This window comes from Euprymna scolopes, chromosome 44, assembly GCF_053919585.1.
Source record: "Euprymna scolopes isolate OS-2025 chromosome 44, ASM5391958v1, whole genome shotgun sequence".
In the NCBI taxonomy this organism is placed as follows: Eukaryota; Metazoa; Mollusca; class Cephalopoda; order Sepiida; family Sepiolidae; genus Euprymna; species Euprymna scolopes.
Genome location: NC_136525.1, coordinates 16,527,663 through 16,550,180, shown reverse-complemented (window position 1 = coordinate 16,550,180; position 22,518 = coordinate 16,527,663). Strand labels below are relative to the sequence as shown.

General features: G+C 25.0%; 1 protein-coding gene across 2 annotated transcripts in view; it reads left to right on the top strand.

Annotated features, from left to right (window-relative positions):
* Window positions 1-22,518, top strand: part of LOC145268710 (protein zer-1 homolog) — a 159,134-nt gene that overhangs the window by 7,356 nt on the left and 129,260 nt on the right. For both annotated transcript variants that reach the window (XM_080124248.1, XM_080124250.1), the window contains exon 2: window positions 8,403-8,424. The gene's annotated coding sequence lies outside the window, so the exon portion shown is untranslated. The remainder of the gene's footprint in view (window positions 1-8,402; window positions 8,425-22,518) is intronic.

Here is a 22,518-nt window from a genome sequence, read left to right as displayed (position 1 = left end):
GAATCAGAAAAATGTGTCCCTATTTTCTGAGCGTCAGGGGGGCGGCATTTTGAGATGGTAAAAGGGGAAAATCGAAAAAAATGCTAACAAAAAATCTGAAATTTTATATCGAAAAGGTTGTAAAAAATGGGAACTTTTGTAGTTATTGGAATCGCAAAAAGGTGTCCCTATTTTGCAAGCGGCATATGTCAGGGGGCGGCATTTTGAGAGAGTAAAAATAGAAAGTAGAAATAAATAAATAAAAATAAACAAAATCTAACAAAAAATCTGACATTTTATACTGAAAAAGGTCGGAAATTTTTGAGGTATCAGAATCAGAAAAATGTGTCTCTTATTTACGAGCAGCGCATGGCAGGGGCGGCATTTTGAGAGGATAAAAATAGAAAATAGAAAAATATATAAAAGCTAACAAAAAATCTGAAATTTTATACCGAAAGTTTGTAAAAATCTGAAGTATTGGAGGTATCGGAATTGGAAAAATGTGTCCCTATTTTACGATTCCAAAACCGATTCTTTTAAATTTTTAATTTAATTTTTCATTATTGGTACTAATTATAAATATTTATTATTTTTAAATTATCACTAAAACTAAAATGAGAATAACCTCAAAATACGATGTAAATTTATTTTATTTGTAAAACAATTTTTTTAAATTGCATAAATTCTCTATGTAACCTTTCAAAGAAAGCAGTTGCTTTATATGTTTTGAAAAATGTTGAAAAATTAAACAGCAACAGTCTTTGCAGCCCGCGGTGATCGTAATATTTGCCCCCCCCCTCCCCGCATTTGATAATCTGTTAACCTTCAAAAAACAAATATATATATAAATATATCCTTCAAGATTGAGGCAATTTTTTTGTTTTAATCTAGGTTGAACTTTCTCTACATTAAAAACCGATCTTGAAATGAATTAAAGCAATTTATTCTCAATTAATGGAAATTTTGAAAACTCCAAACGCAATTGTAAATTATTACTTGATAAATAGTTAAACAGTTTGGAGTTTTCAAAATTTCCATTAATTGAGAATAAATTGCTTTAATTCATTTTAATCACTAAGTTTAAAAAATGCAAGCATTAATTATTTCTGGAGATATACTCAGTGACTGGCTGACCTAACAGGATAGGGCCAAGCCCAGGCTTTGGCCAAGCACCAAAAAACCAAAATGACCTCAGAAAGATTTCATACTTAAAGGGGAACTTTCATATAAATTTTTATCGAATAGGTGCGAAAAGAAAGTTGAATATTTGGGTGTATATACACCGACATCAAAGAGGAAATAACATTAGATGCGAAAGTTTGAATTCATTAATTTTATTACTGTCCAATTCATGAGGCTAAGACTTTGAAAGTATCAAACGTTTGTTTTTGTAGCATACTTTTTATAACTCCTTGTAAGCTTTACAATTGCTAGCTGGGGGATCGGACAAAATCACCCCGGGCAACCTCCACCATCTACTTAAAACAAAAGGAAAACAGATAAAATCTCAAATGAATAAAAAATATTAAAAATCAGTTTTCATATTTTAATTTAATTGAATTTAGGAAAATTAGATACCGTAGAACTAATTTTCGCAAGGTATGAGAATTAAGCAACTACAGAATAAATGTTAACTTAATAATAATAATGGACCAGTTTTCCTACCTAGCAAAAATGGACGAATTTTCCACGCACCCAGATGCCGGGGGGGGGGGGCAAATTTTACTACCGCCCCGGGCAGCAAAAGGTCTAGCTACGCCACTGCAGTGGTGTAACGTAAAATATTCCCCTGTAAAAATTGATTTTTTTTTTTATCTATAAGAGAAGAAAGACTATTTTTAAGATCGGAGTTTTTTTGATTTTCGATTCTTATCGGATGAATTTCTGTACAAAACATATCTACACGTTTGTCAAAGTCAAGTAAACATCTGACGAAGAGATCTTTCTCGAAATATTATATTACACGGACATACAACCAGACCGACTTTCCCAGGTAACCACTGTGCAAATATAAATATACTGCGCATATGAAATATGAATATGTACACATGTATTTATAAGTTGTATTAATAAATTTCTCACCTGCTTCAGCCTGTGTCTTTCCGTTACTTCTGCATTGTACCGCCTTCTACAATTCCATTTAAATATCTAAGAACACTGCCAGACATAAATTACTTTTGTGTGAAATTTGCAAAAGATAGGCTCAGCCTTTTCGAAACCTATGAAGAAGGAACTTTTGCACACACACACACACACACACACACACATGCACTAACTTTTATATAATAGTAAATATATCAAAATATATACTGGTGTAAAAAGATTTCTTAATCAATTTGAAACAACGGATACCATTTAATGTCCAAGTGTTGGATCTTTATCTCATTATCTAGCATCACCCTTCTGATGATGAAGAGAAGCATTAGGCTTTGAAATGCCTGGCCTAAAGAGCTTTCATAACCCCTACACACTGTATTGTATTCCCTTGTTTCAAATTAATCAATAAATCTATATACGCCAGTATATATTTTTCTATTATCAGTATATTTTCCTCTTGTAAAAAAAAAAAAATATATATATATACATATATACGAGCAAACAGTTAATAAAACATGTTAAAAAAACTTTGAAATGAGTTAAAAAATATTTAATCTGAAAAGGAAACACTAGATAAGTGGATAGTCCTTAATCCGTGGAGTTTCGAAGAAATACTTTCCTTCTCATCAGAGGGTAGGAATTAGCAAAATGCGGGATCGGATTTTGCATGCAAAAGTATTTGATGAAACAACAAGTAAGTCAAAGGTCTTACTTGAAAACAAAAAAAGTGAAGCAGAGGGAATATGGTGAAGAAAAAGGTGATTACACATGAATGGATAGTCTGGTGGAAGATAATAATCCAGTGACGGTAAAATCCAAATGTATAACTTCAAGAAAGCTCTATATATAAGCTCTATTTCCTATTTGGTTTTATCAAGCTTTAACATCTGGCTGAGATAACTTTATAAATATTAATTCTTTAATATTTATAATATACTTTAATTTTACCATCTTGGATCATTTTAGTAAATTTAATTGTAATTTTCATTTTATATATATATATATATATATATATATATATATATATGTATATATAAATACCCGTTCACATACACCTTTCACGATAATTTCAGTTAATGTTTGTAGATGTGATATCTACCGTCTGCATACCAGCAGTAACTATCTTAGTTCTATAGGACACGTTGCTTGTCACCTGGTAGAATGTAGAACTGGATAAGAATTTTAAAAATTGAGGCATAGCCAATAGATTGCACCGTGGCCCATATGGTTATTGCACACTTCATGAGTGCGACGACCTGGATTCGCGCCTATGTCGGAGCATGTCACTGATGAGGTGCAATACATCGAAACCCACTTTGGGTCTGGCGTTGTCCGTTGTCGATGCAATTGCTCGATTCTATCTAATTCTGGGTTCTGGCTTTATCGTGAAAGGGGTATGTGAACGGGTATTTATATATCTATCTATAATCTCCTTTTAATGTCTAATATATATATATATATGTGTTGGGATGATTAATTGGTATCAGAATCAGAAAACTTTGTCTATTTTCTAATGCCAAAAACGATTCCTTTAATTATCTTTTTTATTTTTTTTTATTTTTTATTTTTTTTTTATTTTTTTTTTTTTCAGATAAAATCTTCCACTGCTGATAGTAATAATACTAAATATTTGTTGCTTTTCAAGTACCAGAAAAACTGAAATCTGTAGATCACTCCTCCCCTTTCCACAAATGTGTTTTTACGTTTGATAAAGTACCTGCACATTTAGAATGTGTTTTTATGGTAATCAGGGGGTGGGGGAATAACAACTCTATAGTTAAATGTTCAGAATTGGAATCAGTAATTGTATCGAAATCAGGAAAAAGGTTGGAATTGTCCCATCACTCATATATATATATATATATATATATATATATATATGTGTATGTATGTATGTATGTATGTACATCGTAAGCATAAACAAAGACTCTAAACTGGAGATTTACACGCAAAAATGTATTTTTTTAACAGAATACTGCCATAAAGAAGGGTGGTTAAATATCCTTATTCCGTAGAGTTTCAAAGAATGTAAGGTTCTTTTCATCAGAGGAAAGAAGCTAGTTAGCAGATCATAAAGATAGCGAAGCTAAAGATTTGCTGGTTTTAGCATTTCATGAAACTTCACTCCATGATGTTGGCCATAGAGTGTAAAATACAGTTTTTGTAGAGTGATGTTTGTAAATTGATGCTTGCATAAGGTTTGCCGGAAGGGATAAAGAGAGAGAGAGGAAAAGAAGAAAAGAAATCAAACCGCATTGCGTAAGTCCAAACTGTGATGTAATCCTCTGTAAATGTCCCGAAACGAAAGAGGAATGCAGGAGTTTTTGGAGTTTTAAATCCAGTTACGACGGATGAGATGAGATTAAATCCTGTGTAGTTGTGGTGAATATATAAAAATACTGTTCCGGGATGATAAAAGCCCACCAGTCAAAGAAATTTGAATACATGAATGGGTCTCGGTTATTCTTTGTAGTATCAAGCTTTTTTATTTTTGGTTGGGATAAAAATAGACATTAATACTTATATTGGATTGAAGCTTACGATGGCACTTGACCAGTAAACTTCTCCCATTCGTTGCTTGAGTTTATATATATATATATATATATATATATAATTTGGGGGGATTTTCATGCAAGCTGAAATATTATGCGCAGTTTGTTTTTATATATATTTTTTACATATCCAACATTTTTTTAACTTTTTTATTTGGCAATTTATAACTACAATAAATTGCGGTTTCACTTAATGCTTTAACTAGCAAATTCTAGCATTGCTACAAATATAATTTGCTGATTTCTTTATGTCCTCTGATGAGAAGAATAACAAGAATAGCATTCTTTGAAACTCAACGGAATAAGAACTTTGTAAATTGTTTTTTTTTTTTTTTTTCAGTATTCAGTCGAACAATAAATTTTGATTGTAAAGTTCAACTTACGGTTTAAATTTCTTTCTCTTATATATATATACATACTAGGTAACCAAAAAAAGTTCTGTCTGTTTGTTAATTAGTCATTTAATGAAGTTGGAATATATACGAAATGCGTGCAGCAATTATTTTCAAATTCAGACAATCAAAAAATAGGAACATCACGTTCTAAAAAGCATGTACAATGTGCCTGGCCATCAGCTGTGATAAGGACAGAAGCATCTAAAGATCTTGTTTCAGGGTGGTTTACTTTACGACTTAAAATTATCAGCAGCAGCATCAACTTGCTGCATATGTCAAACGTTTAGGAATTGTGCTGTGGATGAACTTACTGCAAGGCGTTGGTTTAAAAATATTCAAGGCAGGAAAATTTATCCCTCTGTGATGAGCGTCGCAGTGGATGACCACAGGTCTTGAGTAATGAATTCCTAAAGACGGCCATTGAAAAGGAATGTAGTCTAATACATAGTGAGCTTGCAAGACATTTTGTTTCCTACACTGTCGTGATAAGACGTACAAACTGAGTGAATGAGTTCAGCAAATGATGTTGAAAGTCCACAAGAGATGAATAGCAGCTTGCATATCGCTGCTTTCGCCACCGTATCGCATCTTTATTCAAATGAGTACTTACCAGTGATGAAAAAGGAGTTCTGTGCAAAACTCCCAAATGTTCCAGACATTGGTTGTCTCCTCAGGATGCTGTCTATCACACTGCAAGACCGTCTATAAACCCTCGCAAGATTATGCTTTGTATGTGGTGGATAGGTCGTCAAGTGGGTCATTATGAACTGCTACCGATAGGCCAAACTGTCACTGTAGACCTATACTCGCAGCAATGAAACATGTGCAATGGACATTGCACCAGAAGGAGCAAGCACTGGTAAATCGCAAAGGTGTGCTTTTCCTCCATGAAAACGCCAGGCAAAAGGAACTGAGAAGCTGCAAATACCTTTTCATTTTAATATGGTGTAATGGAAAAATGGAAAGGTATTTGCAGCTTCTCTACCAAATTTTCGGATTTTTCCATGTCAAATCACACTTCAATTCCTTTTGACGGATTGATTGTTGCTATTTCTTCTGATGAGTTAAGGGCATAATAGATTCACTGATTGATATAAGAATGAAGTGATTGATTTTGTGCTACGAAACAGATACTGTCAAGAATTGTATAAGTCAACTGAATTAAAGGAATAAATTATAAGATGGTCAACATGATGAATTTCGGAATATAACTTTTTGTCATTTATTCTCTCTCTCTCTCTCTCTCTCTCTCTCTCTCTATATATATATATATATATATATATATATATATATATATATATATATATATATATATATATATATATATATAAGCAAACCAACCAAATCTTTTAGAACATAATACTGGACCTGACCATTAGTCATCACTGGAATTTTAGTGGCAATAAGCCTCATCAAGGTCCATGACCCTTTCGCAATGGAGGTTAGTTCTTTTTCTCCTCGTTTTTTTTATCCTCTTTGATCTGTTATAATCTTCAGTGCAAGCAATACGAAGAACACAATTGTGAATTACTTGAGGCTAGCGCGGAGGCGCCCGGGCATAAAATATACTTAAATATGATATTTCAATTTGCCCAGACTTTGTATATATATATATATATATATATATATATATATATATATATATTATAGAGTCGTGATCTCAAAAGTAAAAGTATTTGGGTACCATCAGCTAGAATCGAAACCGAAAGCAAAACTAGCATTCAAAGCTGGTGACGTTACCACTGTACCAATGTGACATGCATATGAACTGATTAAAATAAACTAAGATGAATGTACAAAATGTATAACAATTTTTTCAATTTTAACCTATTTTTTGGCTCCTTAAAAACTATTTAAACCAGTTAAAGACCTATAAAAAGAATGGTCTATAAAAAAATCCAATCATTTGAAGCCTCTAGCTCCGTTCTGTGACTTTCAGTTTCGGAATAGATAGTTTTTGAAAATATACGGACAGACAGACATAATGAGTTTTATAAATTAGATATCGTTGATATCTGTTTATCAACTAACAATCCAAGATGGCCTTCCTTTTTATGTCTTGTTAGCAACCAAGAAATCGAAGATTAAAAAAAAAAAAAACAAGGAATAATTGTCATCAAACACATTACAATTTAATTTTCCACCGATCTGTATAATTTTAATTTACTGAAATTGTTTTAAAGATTTTTCTTCATTTAAAGAATAAGTTGCTGTATCTTGAAGCTTATGGTCACGTGTTCAACCATTGTTTCTTAAAGCTATTCGAGAATTGAAAACAAATTCTGAAAAAAAAGAAATTTAAGAAAAAGAGCTATAAAACTATGCAAATTGGTAGAAAATTAAATTTTCTTGCATTTGGTTAAAGTTATTTTATTTTATTTTTTGGTATATTTTGTTTCTTGTCGATTTCTTAGCTGTTAACTATATTACTTGATTGCCCATTTCTCTCCATGCAATGCATGTCCTCAACCCTCACTGGCCAGATTTCAATTCCATACATCATCACCTTGATCACACATGCTTGATAGATTTTTCCCTTTATTGGTAGTGGTAACACTGTTGAATTTTATTAATGACTAGCAGGGAGACCCGATGTTGTCTGGGATTGAATGAGGATCAATGAATGTTCTACACACTTCCAATACTTTTACTGTCATTGAAATCTGCCTAGTTTTCAATCAAATAGATTGATTGCCTGTTCTAATCAAGGATGCACCATGGGGCACCAGGAAGAAACTTCACATACTTCCCTACATTGCACTGGAGAGAACCTACTGTTTTTTTTTTTTTTTTAAATTTTTGCATTTATTGTAAAATTATTTTTATATATAATAGCCTGAATTAAAATTTAAAATGCAAAATTTAACTATCATGGTTCAGTTGTGCTCCAAACAGAAAACTTCAAACGCATCCCTGTCATATCAAAGAATCTGTTAATTTTATATACTGGGTCCTTTCTGCTGGTGTGGTGATAAAACTTCTCAAATGCACTTGTGATGTTAGGTTGTATCAGAGTGTTAACTTTGGTGAAATTCAACTGCTCCTGTCTTGATTGGATTTTTTTCATTATTGATTTTTGATGCATTCCAATACAAAATCTATCTAAGAACACTGCCAGACACATAAAGTGCATTTGTGCGAAATTTAAGAAAACCTGCCCAATCCAGAGTCCATAGGGAAAAAACACACACACACACACACACACAATGCGTTTTACATGTAAGTAGAGATTCTATTGGTGCAATTCTTTTTTTTCTTTTTTTTTGTGAAATGGGGGGGGGGGCGCAGCTGTATTACAAAAAAAGACAAGAAAAACATGAAATAATGTTTTTATTCTTTCTAAATAATATTTTCTTTATTTTTTTTTCAAATTTAAAAGGAAAATCGGTTAATAAAAATTGGTAAGTACAATCTTTTTTTATTTTGCTTTTCTTTTCGTTAAAAGTTTTGTGATACTATTGATGTCGGATAAGAATTAGTAAAAGTATTAGGAACTGCAAAAAATAAAATGAGTATTAGGAAATGCAGAAAAAGGAGTATTAGGAAATGCAGAAAAAGGAGTATTAGGAAATGCAGAAAAAGGAGTATTAGGAACTGCAGAAAAAGGAGTATTAGGAACTGCAGAAAAAGGAGTATTAGGAACTGCAGAAAAATGAGTATTAGGAACTGCAGAAAAATAAAATGAGTATTAGGAACTGCAGAAAAATAAAATGAGTATTAGGAACTGCAGAAAAATAAAATGAGTATTAGGAACTGCAGAAAAATAAAATGAGTATTAGGAACTGCAGAAAAATAAAATGAGTATTAGGAACTGCAGAAAAATAAAATAAAATGAGTATTAGGAACTGCAGAAAAATAAAATGAGTATTAGGAACTGCAAAAATAAAATAAAATGAGTATTAGGAACTGCAAAAATAAAATGAGTATTAGGAACTGCAAAAATAAAATGAGTATTAGGAACTGCAAAAATAAAATGAGTATTAGGAACTGCAAAAATAAAATAAAATGAGTATTAGGAACAGCAAAAATAAAATAAAATGAGTATTAGGAACAGCAAAAATAAAATAAAATGAGTATTAGGAACAGCAAAAATAAAATAAGTATTAGGAACTGCAAAAATAAAATAAAATGAGTATTAGGAACGGCAGAAAAATGAGTATTAGGAACGGCAGAAAAATGAGTATTAGGAACTGCAGAAAAATGAGTATTAGGAACTGCAGAAAAATGAGTATTAGGAACTGCAGAAAAATGAGTATTAGGAAATGCAAAAATAAAATAAAATGAGTATTAGGAAATGCAAAAATAAAATAAAATGAGTATTAGGAAATGCAAAAATAAAATAAAATGAGTATTAGGAACTGCAAATATAAAATAAAATGAGTATTAGGAACTGCAAAAATAAAATAAAATGAGTATTAGGAAATGCAAAAAAATGAGTATTAGTAAATATGACAAAAGAAAAGTGGAAATAGAGCAATAAAACAAAGCTGCTGTAGGGTTGTTGGTCAAGACATGGCAGTTTATTAAAATGACAAAGGTGTGGCAGTTATTCAAATGACAAAGGACTGAATATAAAGATCAATATATTTGTGGTTAGTTTTAAGAGTGACTGAGTTTTTTTTTATGACAGTTTGTTATAGTGGTTGGAAGAGGTTTTAAAAATCCAGTTGATGACTTAATTGTTTAGAGGGGCCGATGGGACAGAGTTGACAGCAGTTATGAGTTTGATGCAGTAAAAGATAGATTGTGGCTCAGAACAGATGGGGAAAATGAATTTATCAACTAACTGATGAACACACCCTTGACAGAAAAAATAAGATATGGATGTTAGCGCCAAGACCAATGGTTCCCAACCTTTTTCTCGTCTGCACCTCTGAAGAAATTTCCTTCAAACCTTGCACCTTCTCAAAATTTCTGAACTCCCGGTTAAGAAAATGGTTGGATGAACTCTGGCCACTTTATAACAATACTTAATCCTAAAATGAAAGCAAGAAATTAGTACATTATCCCTCCTTCCTTCTAAAAAAACATACTTAGTTACATATTGTCAATACCCTATTTTTTTTATTTAAACTTTACTTGTGACCCCTTGTAATAATATTGTCTCACTCACAAGGTTGGGAATCCCTGGCCTGGAGGGTAGTTTCTCACAATGATGTCATATGCATGCTGAGTGCAATGAAAATGACAAAGTTCTCTCTAATTCTCTCTCCTCTGATCTTGAACGCGTGGTACAATGGGGGAAGAGGTGTCTGGTCACTTTTAATGCATCCAAAACCAAGCTTTTATCTTTACATCATCAACGCTCTGATCCCCATCTGGCATCAATTGAAATGGATGGCTCTCGTCTTGGGGAGGCTCCATGTTTTGACAAGCTTCTGGGTTTGACCTTTACTCCTGATCTGAAATGGAACATGTACATCAAATCTGTTGCCAGGGACGCTGGGAAAATGGTAGGATCCTTCTACCGCTCCAAAAGATATCTCACTACTGATGCAATTCTCTATCTGTATAAAAGCCAAGTACGTCCAAGGATGGAATACAGCTGCCACATCTGGGCAGGAGCTGCTAAAAACAGCCAATCCTGCCTTGACAGAGTACAAAATAGACTTCGTGGCTTAGTGGGGATGTCCTTTTGTCTTCCCTGCAACCTCTCTCCCACAGAAGAGACGTTATGAGCCTGTCTTTGTTTTATTGTTATTTCCATGGCAAGTGCTCGTCTGAGCTCCAATCTCTCGTCCCTCCCTCGCCAATCTTTCACGAGAAACACCAGTCTGGCTGAAACTACTGTCAATAATTTTCCCCACTTTTTATCTGTGCCTAAAACCAAACGTAGATTCCATGAGCAGAGCTTCTTTCTCAGAAGTGCACGATTGTGGAACTCTCTTCCGTTCGCTTGTTTCCCACCTGACTACAACTTGGATGTCTTCAAGTCCAACATAAACAAATTCCTGACAAACCGCCCCCTTAAGTAAGACACTCTATCAAATCTCCAACACTAATGATTACTATAATACTATCTCATTGATTACTGTACACGCAATAATCCTTATCCCTGAGTGGCCTCCGGGCCTTGATAAGTGGTGACCCCCATGTGAAAAAAAAAAAAAATGTACATCAAGTATCGGAATCTGTGTTTTCCTTTAGAGTTGTGTTTTGTTTTTTTATGTACACACTAGCAGGGATGAGGGCTTTGTCTGGTTGTAAATAAGCCTAAATATGCTATTTCAATTTGTCCAGATTTCGTCTCCATTGGATTTTTAATATAAGATATAATACTATATAGTATTATCTTTTTTTTTTTAATATAGAACTGAGATAATACTATATAGTATTATCTTTTTTTTTTAATATAGAACTGAGATAATATTATATAGCATTATCTTTTTTTTTTTTTTAATATAGAACTGAGATAATACTATATAGTATTATCTTTTTTTTTTAATATAGAACTGAGATAATATTATATAGCATTATCTTTTTTTTTTTTTAATATAGAACTGAGATAATACTATATAGTATTATCTTTTTTTTTTAATATAGAACTGAGATAATACTATATAGTATTATCTTTTTTTTTAATATAGAACTGAGATAATACTATATAGTATTATCTTTTTTTTTTTAATATAGAACTGAGATAATACTATATAGTATTATCTTTTTTTTTTTAATATAGAACTGAGATAATACTATATAGTATTATCTTTTTTTTTTAATATAGAACTGAGATAATACTATATAGTATTATCTTTTTTTTTTAATATAGAACTGAGATAATATTATATAGTATTATCTTTTTTTTTTAATATAGAACTGAGATAATATTATATAGCATTATCTTTTTTTTTTAATATAGAATTGAGATAATATTATATAGTATTATCTTTTTTTTTAATATAGAACTGAGATAATATTATATAGTATTATCTTTTTTTTTTTTAATATAGAACTGAGATAATATTATATAGCATTATCTTTTTTTTTTTTTAATATAGAACTGAGATAATACTATATAGTATTATCTTTTTTTTTTAATATAGAACTGAGATAATACTATATAGTATTATCTTTTTTTTTTTAATATAGAACTGAGATAATACTATATAGTATTATCTTTTTTTTTTAATATAGAACTGAGATAATATTATATAGTATTATCTTTTTTTTTTAATATAGAACTGAGATAATACTATATAGTATTATCTTTTTTTTTAATATAGAACTGAGATAATATTATATAGTATTATCTTTTTTTTTTTTTTAATATAGAACTGAGATAATATTATATAGCATTATCTTTTTTTTTTAATATAGAACTGAGATAATACTATATAGTATTATCTTTTTTTTTTAATATAGAACTGAGATAATATTATATAGTATTATCTTTTTTTTTTTTTTTTAATATAGAACTGAGATAATATTATATAGCATTATCTTTTTTTTTTAATATAGAACTGAGATAATACTATATAGTATTTTTTTTTTAATATAGAACTGAGATAATATTATATAGTATTATCTTTTTTTTTTTTAATATAGAACTGAGATAATATTATATAGCATTATCTTTTTTTTTTTAATATAGAACTGAGATAATACTATATAGTATTATCTTTTTTTTTTAATATAGAACTGAGATAATATTATATAGTATTATCTTTTTTTTTTTAATATAGAACTGAGATATTATATAGTATTATCTTTTTTTTTTTTAATATAGAACTGAGATAATACTATATAGTATTCTTTTTTTTTAATATAGAACTGAGATAATATTATATAGTATTATCTTTTTTTTTTTATATAGAACTGAGATAATACTATATAGTATTATCTTTTTTTTTAATATAGAACTGAGATAATATTATATAGCATTATCTTTTTTTTTTTAATATAGAACTGAGATAATACTATATAGCATTATCTTTTTTTTTTAATATAGAACTGAGATAATACTATATAGTATTATCTTTTTTTTTATATAGAACTGAGATAATACTATATAGTATTATCTTTTTTTTTTAATATAGAACTGAGATAATATTATATAGCATTATCTTTTTTTTTTTTTAATATAGAACTGAGATAATACTATATAGTATTATCTTTTTTTTTTTTATATAGAACTGAGATAATATTATATAGCATTATCTTTTTTTTTAATATAGAACTGAGATAATACTATATAGTATTATCTTTTTTTTTTTAATATAGAACTGAGATAATATTATATAGCATTATCTTTTTTTTTTAATATAGAACTCAGATAATACTATATAGTATTATCTTTTTTTTTCATATAGAACTGAGATAATATTATATAGTATTATCTTTTTTTTTTTTTAATATAGAACTGAGATAATACTATATAGTATTATCTTTTTTTTTTAATATAGAACTGAGATAATATTATATAGCATTATCTTTTTTTTTTTTAATATAGAACTGAGATAATACTATATAGTATTATCTTTTTTTTTAATATAGAACTGAGATAATATTATATAGTATTATCTTTTTTTTTTTTTAATATAGAACTGAGATAATATTATATAGCATTATCTTTTTTTTTAATATAGAACTGAGATAATACTATATAGTATTATCTTTTTTTTTTAATATAGAACTGAGATAATACTATATAGTATTATCTTTTTTTTTAATATAGAACTGAGATAATATTATATAGTATTATCTTTTTTTTTTTTAATATAGAACTGAGATAATACTATATAGTATTATCTTTTTTTTTTTTAATATAGAACTGAGATAATACTATATAGTATTATCTTTTTTTTTTTAATATAGAACTGAGATAATATTATATAGTATTATCTTTTTTTTTTTAATATAGAACTGAGATAATACTATATAGTATTATCTTTTTTTTAATATAGAACTGAGATAATATTATATAGTATTATCTTTTTTTTTTTTTTAATATAGAACTGAGATAATATTATATAGCATTATCTTTTTTTTTTTAATATAGAACTGAGATAATACTATATAGTATTATCTTTTTTTTTAATATAGAACTGAGATAATATTATATAGTATTATCTTTTTTTTTTTTTTTAATATAGAACTGAGATATTATATAGTATTATCTTTTTTTTTTTAATATAGAACTGAGATAATACTATATAGTATTTTTTTTTTAATATAGAACTGAGATAATATTATATAGTATTATCTTTTTTTTTTTATATAGAACTGAGATAATACTATATAGTATTATCTTTTTTTTTAATATAGAACTGAGATAATATTATATAGCATTATCTTTTTTTTTTTTTAATATAGAACTGAGATAATACTATATAGCATTATCTTTTTTTTTTTTAATATAGAACTGAGATAATACTATATAGTATTATCTTTTTTTTTTTATATAGAACTGAGATAATACTATATAGTATTATCTTTTTTTTTTAATATAGAACTGAGATAATACTATATAGCATTATCTTTTTTTTTTAATATAGAACTGAGATAATACTATATAGTATTATCTTTTTTTTTTTATATAGAACTGAGATAATATTATATAGCATTATCTTTTTTTTTTTTTAATATAGAACTGAGATAATACTATATAGTATTATCTTTTTTTTTTTAATATAGAACTGAGATAATATTATATAGCATTATCTTTTTTTTTTAATATAGAACTGAGATAATACTATATAGTATTATCTTTTTTTTTCATATAGAACTGAGATAATATTATATAGTATTATCTTTTTTTTTTTTTAATATAGAACTGAGATAATACTATATAGTATTATCTTTTTTTTTAATATAGAACTGAGATAATATTATATAGCATTATCTTTTTTTTTTTTTAATATAGAACTGAGATAATACTATATAGTATTATCTTTTTTTTTAATATAGAACTGAGATAATATTATATAGCATTATCTTTTTTTTTTTTTTAATATAGAACTGAGATAATACTATATAGTATTATCTTTTTTTTTAATATAGAACTGAGATAATATTATATAGTATTATCTTTTTTTTTTTAATGTAGAACTGAGATAATATTATATAGCATTATCTTTTTTTTTAATATAGAACTGAGATAATACTATATAGTATTATCTTTTTTTTTTAATATAGAACTGAGATAATACTATATAGTATTATCTTTTTTTTTAATATAGAACTGAGATAATATTATATAGTATTATCTTTTTTTTTTTAATATAGAACTGAGATAATACTATATAGTATTATCTTTTTTTTTTTAATATAGAACTGAGATAATACTATATAGTATTATCTTTTTTTTTAATATAGAACTGAGATAATACTATATAGTATTATCTTTTTTTTTTTTAATATAGAACTGAGATAATACTATATAGTATTATCTTTTTTTTTTATAATATAGAACTGAGATAATATTATATAGTATTATCTTTTTTTGTTAATATAGAACTGAGATAATACTATATAGTATTATCTTTTTTTTTTTTAATATAGAACTGAGATAATATTATATAGCATTATCTTTTTTTTTTTTTAATATAGAACTGAGATAATACTATATAGTATTATCTTTTTTTTTTAATATAGAACTGAGATAATACTATATAGTATTATCTTTTTTTTTTAATATAGAACTGAGATAATACTATATAGTATTATCTTTTTTTTTTAATATAGAACTGAGATAATACTATATAGTATTATCTTTTTTTTTAATATAGAACTGAGATAATATTATATAGTATTATCTTTTTTTTTTAATATAGAACTGAGATAATATTATATAGTATTATCTTTTTTTTTTTAATATAGAACTGAGATAATATTATATAGTATTATCTTTTTTTTTTAATATAGAACTGAGATAATATTATATAGTATTATCTTTTTTTTTTTAATATAGAACTGAGATAATATTATATAGCATTATCTTTTTTTTTTAATATAGAACTGAGATAATACTATATAGTATTATCTTTTTTTTTAATATAGAACTGAGATAATACTATATAGTATTATCTTTTTTTTTTTTAATATAGAACTGAGATAATACTATATAGTATTATCTTTTTTTTTTTAATATAGAACTGAGATAATATTATATAGTATTATCTTTTTTTTTTTAATATAGAACTGAGATAATACTATATAGTATTATCTTTTTTTTAATATAGAACTGAGATAATATTATATAGTATTATCTTTTTTTTTTTTTTAATATAGAACTGAGATAATATTATATAGCATTATCTTTTTTTTTTTAATATAGAACTGAGATAATACTATATAGTATTATCTTTTTTTTTAATATAGAACTGAGATAATATTATATAGTATTATCTTTTTTTTTTTTTTTAATATAGAACTGAGATATTATATAGTATTATCTTTTTTTTTTTAATATAGAACTGAGATAATACTATATAGTATTTTTTTTTTAATATAGAACTGAGATAATATTATATAGTATTATCTTTTTTTTTTATATAGAACTGAGATAATACTATATAGTATTATCTTTTTTTTTAATATAGAACTGAGATAATATTATATAGCATTATCTTTTTTTTTTTTTAATATAGAACTGAGATAATACTATATAGCATTATCTTTTTTTTTTTAATATAGAACTGAGATAATACTATATAGTATTATCTTTTTTTTTTATATAGAACTGAGATAATACTATATAGTATTATCTTTTTTTTTTAATATAGAACTGAGATAATACTATATAGCATTATCTTTTTTTTTTTAATATAGAACTGAGATAATACTATATAGTATTATCTTTTTTTTTTTATATAGAACTGAGATAATATTATATAGCATTATCTTTTTTTTTTTTTAATATAGAACTGAGATAATACTATATAGTATTATCTTTTTTTTTTTAATATAGAACTGAGATAATATTATATAGCATTATCTTTTTTTTTTAATATAGAACTGAGATAATACTATATAGTATTATCTTTTTTTTTCATATAGAACTGAGATAATATTATATAGTATTATCTTTTTTTTTTTTTAATATAGAACTGAGATAATACTATATAGTATTATCTTTTTTTTTAATATAGAACTGAGATAATATTATATAGCATTATCTTTTTTTTTTTTTAATATAGAACTGAGATAATACTATATAGTATTATCTTTTTTTTTAATATAGAACTGAGATAATATTATATAGCATTATCTTTTTTTTTTTTTTTAATATAGAACTGAGATAATACTATATAGTATTATCTTTTTTTTTAATATAGAACTGAGATAATATTATATAGTATTATCTTTTTTTTTTTTAATATAGAACTGAGATAATATTATATAGCATTATCTTTTTTTTTAATATAGAACTGAGATAATACTATATAGTATTATCTTTTTTTTTTTAATATAGAACTGAGATAATACTATATTGTATTATCTTTTTTTTTAATATAGAACTGAGATAATATTATATAGTATTATCTTTTTTTTTTTAATATAGAACTGAGATAATACTATATAGTATTATCTTTTTTTTTTTAATATAGAACTGAGATAATACTATATAGTATTATCTTTTTTTTTTAATATAGAACTGAGATAATACTATATAGTATTATCTTTTTTTTTTTTAATATAGAACTGAGATAATACTATATAGTATTATCTTTTTTTTTTATAATATAGAACTGAGATAATATTATATAGTATTATCTTTTTTTGTTAATATAGAACTGAGATAATACTATATAGTATTATCTTTTTTTTTTTTAATATAGAACTGAGATAATATTATATAGCATTATCTTTTTTTTTTTTTTAATATAGAACTGAGATAATACTATATAGTATTATCTTTTTTTTTTAATATAGAACTGAGATAATACTATATAGTATTATCTTTTTTTTTTAATATAGAACTGAGATAATACTATATAGTATTATCTTTTTTTTTTAATATAGAACTGAGATAATACTATATAGTATTATCTTTTTTTTTTTAATATAGAACTGAGATAATACTATATAGTATTATCTTTTTTTTTTAATATAGAACTGAGATAATACTATATAGTATTATCTTTTTTTTTAATATAGAACTGAGATAATATTATATAGTATTATCTTTTTTTTTAATATAGAACTGAGATAATATTATATAGTATTATCTTTTTTTTTTTAATATAGAACTGAGATAATATTATATAGTATTATCTTTTTTTTTTAATATAGAACTGAGATAATATTATATAGTATTATCTTTTTTTTTTTAATATAGAACTGAGATAATATTATATAGCATTATCTTTTTTTTTTTTAATATAGAACTGAGATAATACTATATAGTATTATCTTTTTTTTTAATATAGAACTGAGATAATACTATATAGTATTATCTTTTTTTTTTTTAATATAGAACTGAGATAATACTATATAGTATTATCTTTTTTTTTTAATATAGAACTGAGATAATATTATATAGTATTATCTTTTTTTTTTTAATATAGAACTGAGATAATACTATATAGTATTATCTTTTTTTTTCATATAGAACTGAGATAATATTATATAGTATTATCTTTTTTTTTTTTTTTAATATAGAACTGAGATAATATTATATAGCATTATCTTTTTTTTTTTAATATAGAACTGAGATAATACTATATAGTATTATCTTTTTTTTTTAATATAGAACTGAGATAATATTATATAGTATTATCTTTTTTTTTTTTTTAATATAGAACTGAGATAATATTATATAGCATTATCTTTTTTTTTTAATATAGAACTGAGATAATACTATATAGTATTATCTTTTTTTTTTTTAATATAGAACTGAGATAATATTATATAGTATTATCTTTTTTTTTTTTTAATATAGAACTGAGATAATACTATATAGCATTATCTTTTTTTTTTTTAATATAGAACTGAGATAATACTATATAGTATTATCTTTTTTTTTATATAGAACTGAGATAATACTATATAGTATTATCTTTTTTTTTTAATATAGAACTGAGATAATATTATATAGCATTATCTTTTTTTTTTTTAATATAGAACTGAGATAATACTATATAGTATTATCTTTTTTTTTTTATATAGAACTGAGATATTATATAGCATTATCTTTTTTTTTTTTTAATATAGAATTGAGATAATACTATATAGTATTATCTTTTTTTTTATAATATAGAACTGAGATAATATTATATAGTATTATTTTTTTTTTTTAATATAGAACTGAGATAATACTATATAGTATTATCTTTTTTTTTTTTAATATAGAACTGAGATAATACTATATAGTATTATCTTTTTTTTTTTAATATAGAACTGAGATAATATTATATAGTATTATCTTTTTTTTTTTAATATAGAACTGAGATAATACTATATAGTATTATCTTTTTTTTTAATATAGAACTGAGATAATATTATATAGTATTATCTTTTTTTTTTTTTTTAATACAGAACTGAGATAATATTATATAGCATTATCTTTTTTTTTTAATATAGAACTGAGATAATACTATATAGTATTATCTTTTTTTTTTAATATAGAACTGAGATAATATTATATAGTATTATCTTTTTTTTTTTTTAATATAGAACTGAGATAATATTATATAGCATTATCTTTTTTTTTTTAATATAGAACTGAGATAATACTATATAGTATTATCTTTTTTTTTTAATATAGAACTGAGATAATATTATATAGTATTATCTTTTTTTTTTTTTAATATAGAACTGAGATAATATTATATAGCATTATCTTTTTTTTTTAATATAGAACTGAGATAATACTATATAGTATTATCTTTTTTTTTTTAATATAGAACTGAGATAATATTATATAGTATTATCTTTTTTTTTTTAATATAGAACTGAGATATTATATAGTATTATCTTTTTTTTTTTAATATAGAACTGAGATAATACTATATAGTATTCTTTTTTTTTTAATATAGAACTGAGATAATACTATATAGTATTATCTTTTTTTTTTATATAGAACTGAGATAATACTATATAGTATTATCTTTTTTTTTAATATAGAACTGAGATAATATTATATAGCATTATCTTTTTTTTTTTTTAATATAGAACTGAGATAATACTATATAGCATTATCTTTTTTTTTTTTAATATAGAACTGAGATAATACTATATAGTATTATCTTTTTTTTTATATAGAACTGAGATAATACTATATAGTATTATCTTTTTTTTTTAATATAGAACTGAGATAATATTATATAGCATTATCTTTTTTTTTTTTTTAATATAGAACTGAGATAATACTATATAGTATTATCTTTTTTTTTTTAATATAGAACTGAGATAATATTATATAGCATTATCTTTTTTTTTTTAATATAGAACTGAGATAATACTATATAGTATTATCTTTTTTTTTCATATAGAACTGAGATAATATTATATAGTATTATCTTTTTTTTTTTTTTAATATAGAACTGAGATAATACTATATAGTATTATCTTTTTTTTTTAATATAGAACTGAGATAATAATATATAGCATTATCTTTTTTTTTTTTTTAATATAGAACTGAGATAATACTATATAGTATTATCTTTTTTTTTAATATAGAACTGAGATAATATTATATAGTATTATCTTTTTTTTTTTTAATATAGAACTGAGATAATATTATATAGCATTATCTTTTTTTTTAATATAGAACTGAGATAATACTATATAGTATTATCTTTTTTTTTTTAATATGGAACTGAGATAATACTATATAGTATTATCTTTTTTTTTAATATAGAACTGAGATAATATTATATAGTATTATCTTTTTTTTTTTTTAATATAGAACTGAGATATTACTATATAGTATTATCTTTTTTTTTTTTAATATAGAACTGAGATAATACTATATAGTATTATCTTTTTTTTTTAATATAGAACTGAGATAATACTATATAGTATTATCTTTTTTTTTTAATATAGAACTGAGATAATACTATATAGTATTATCTTTTTTTTTTATAATATAGAACTGAGATAATATTATATAGTATTATCTTTTTTTGTTAATATAGAACTGAGATAATACTATATAGTATTATCTTTTTTTTTTTAATATAGAACTGAGATAATATTATATAGCATTATCTTTTTTTTTTTTTTTAATATAGAACTGAGATAATACTATATAGCATTATCTTTTTTTTTTTTAATATAGAACTGAGATAATACTATATAGTATTATCTTTTTTTTTTAATATAGAACTGAGATAATACTATATAGTATTATCTTTTTTTTTTTAATATAGAACTGAGATAATATTATATAGCATTATCTTTTTTTTTTTAATATAGAACTGAGATAATACTATATAGTATTATCTTTTTTTTTTTTTTTAATATAGAACTGAGATAATACTATATAGTATTATCTTTTTTTTTTTTAAATATAGAACTGAGATAATACTATATAGTATTATCTCGGGTCTATATTAAAAATCCAGTGGAGACTATTTTCAAAGAAATGTTAATAAACTCATGTTTGCTGCGTGTTATTTTTGCTGTCCGAAACTTTACATTTTTTTGCACTATCCAGAAAATTTATCAGCTTTATCGAAACATATTTGTTGATTTTAATGTATTTCTCATTCCATGGAATTTCCACGGGTCTCACCAGTTATATCTCTCATGATGAGGATTGAACCTTCAATCTCTAGAAGACTATCATTTAAAACTGATTATTGCTTAGCAGAGGACCATTGACAATAGAACTGACGTTTTTGGAAAACCCTTTGATTAAACCAGCAGCGGAGCAGAGGTATGCATCTGTGCAGTTCTAGGAGGTCTATTCTCTCATGCTTTACCATCTCCCTCTGAGAATAGTTGTTTATTGTTAATTGCCTGAGGTGTCCATATTGAGAAATGTAGATGGGCTGCTGAGGAATTTTTGGGGTGTCCAGAGTGCACACACCATTTTAATTCCACCCTGTGACATCTTGTGGTTGGAAGGAGGTCCCCCACCCTTTATCTGTGCCTAAATTAAAACGTAGATTCCATCAACAAAGCTTCTTTCTTCGAACTGCACGCCTGTGGAACTCTCTTTCGCTTGTCTGTTTTCCAGCTGACTACAATTTTGTTATCTTCAAGTCCAATGTAAACAAATTCTTGATGAACCGTCCCCTTAAATAATCCAATTTACCAAATTTCTACTTCTAACGACTACTACGAAATTATCCCATTAGCTATTGTACACTTAATAACCCTTATCCTCGAGTGGCCTCTGGACCTTGATAAGTGGTAACCCCTATGTAAGAAAAAACCAAAAAACATTGGCTTGTTATGGTGTATGGGTTTTTTTTGTTTCTTATCTCTATATATATTGGGGGTGCTGGATATGATCTTAAACTATATCCGATGGTGGGCCTCAGCTTGTGGAGCCACCTCCTAATTGCCATTGCTCCCAGGTCCACTCTGACCCAGAGTGGTAGTAC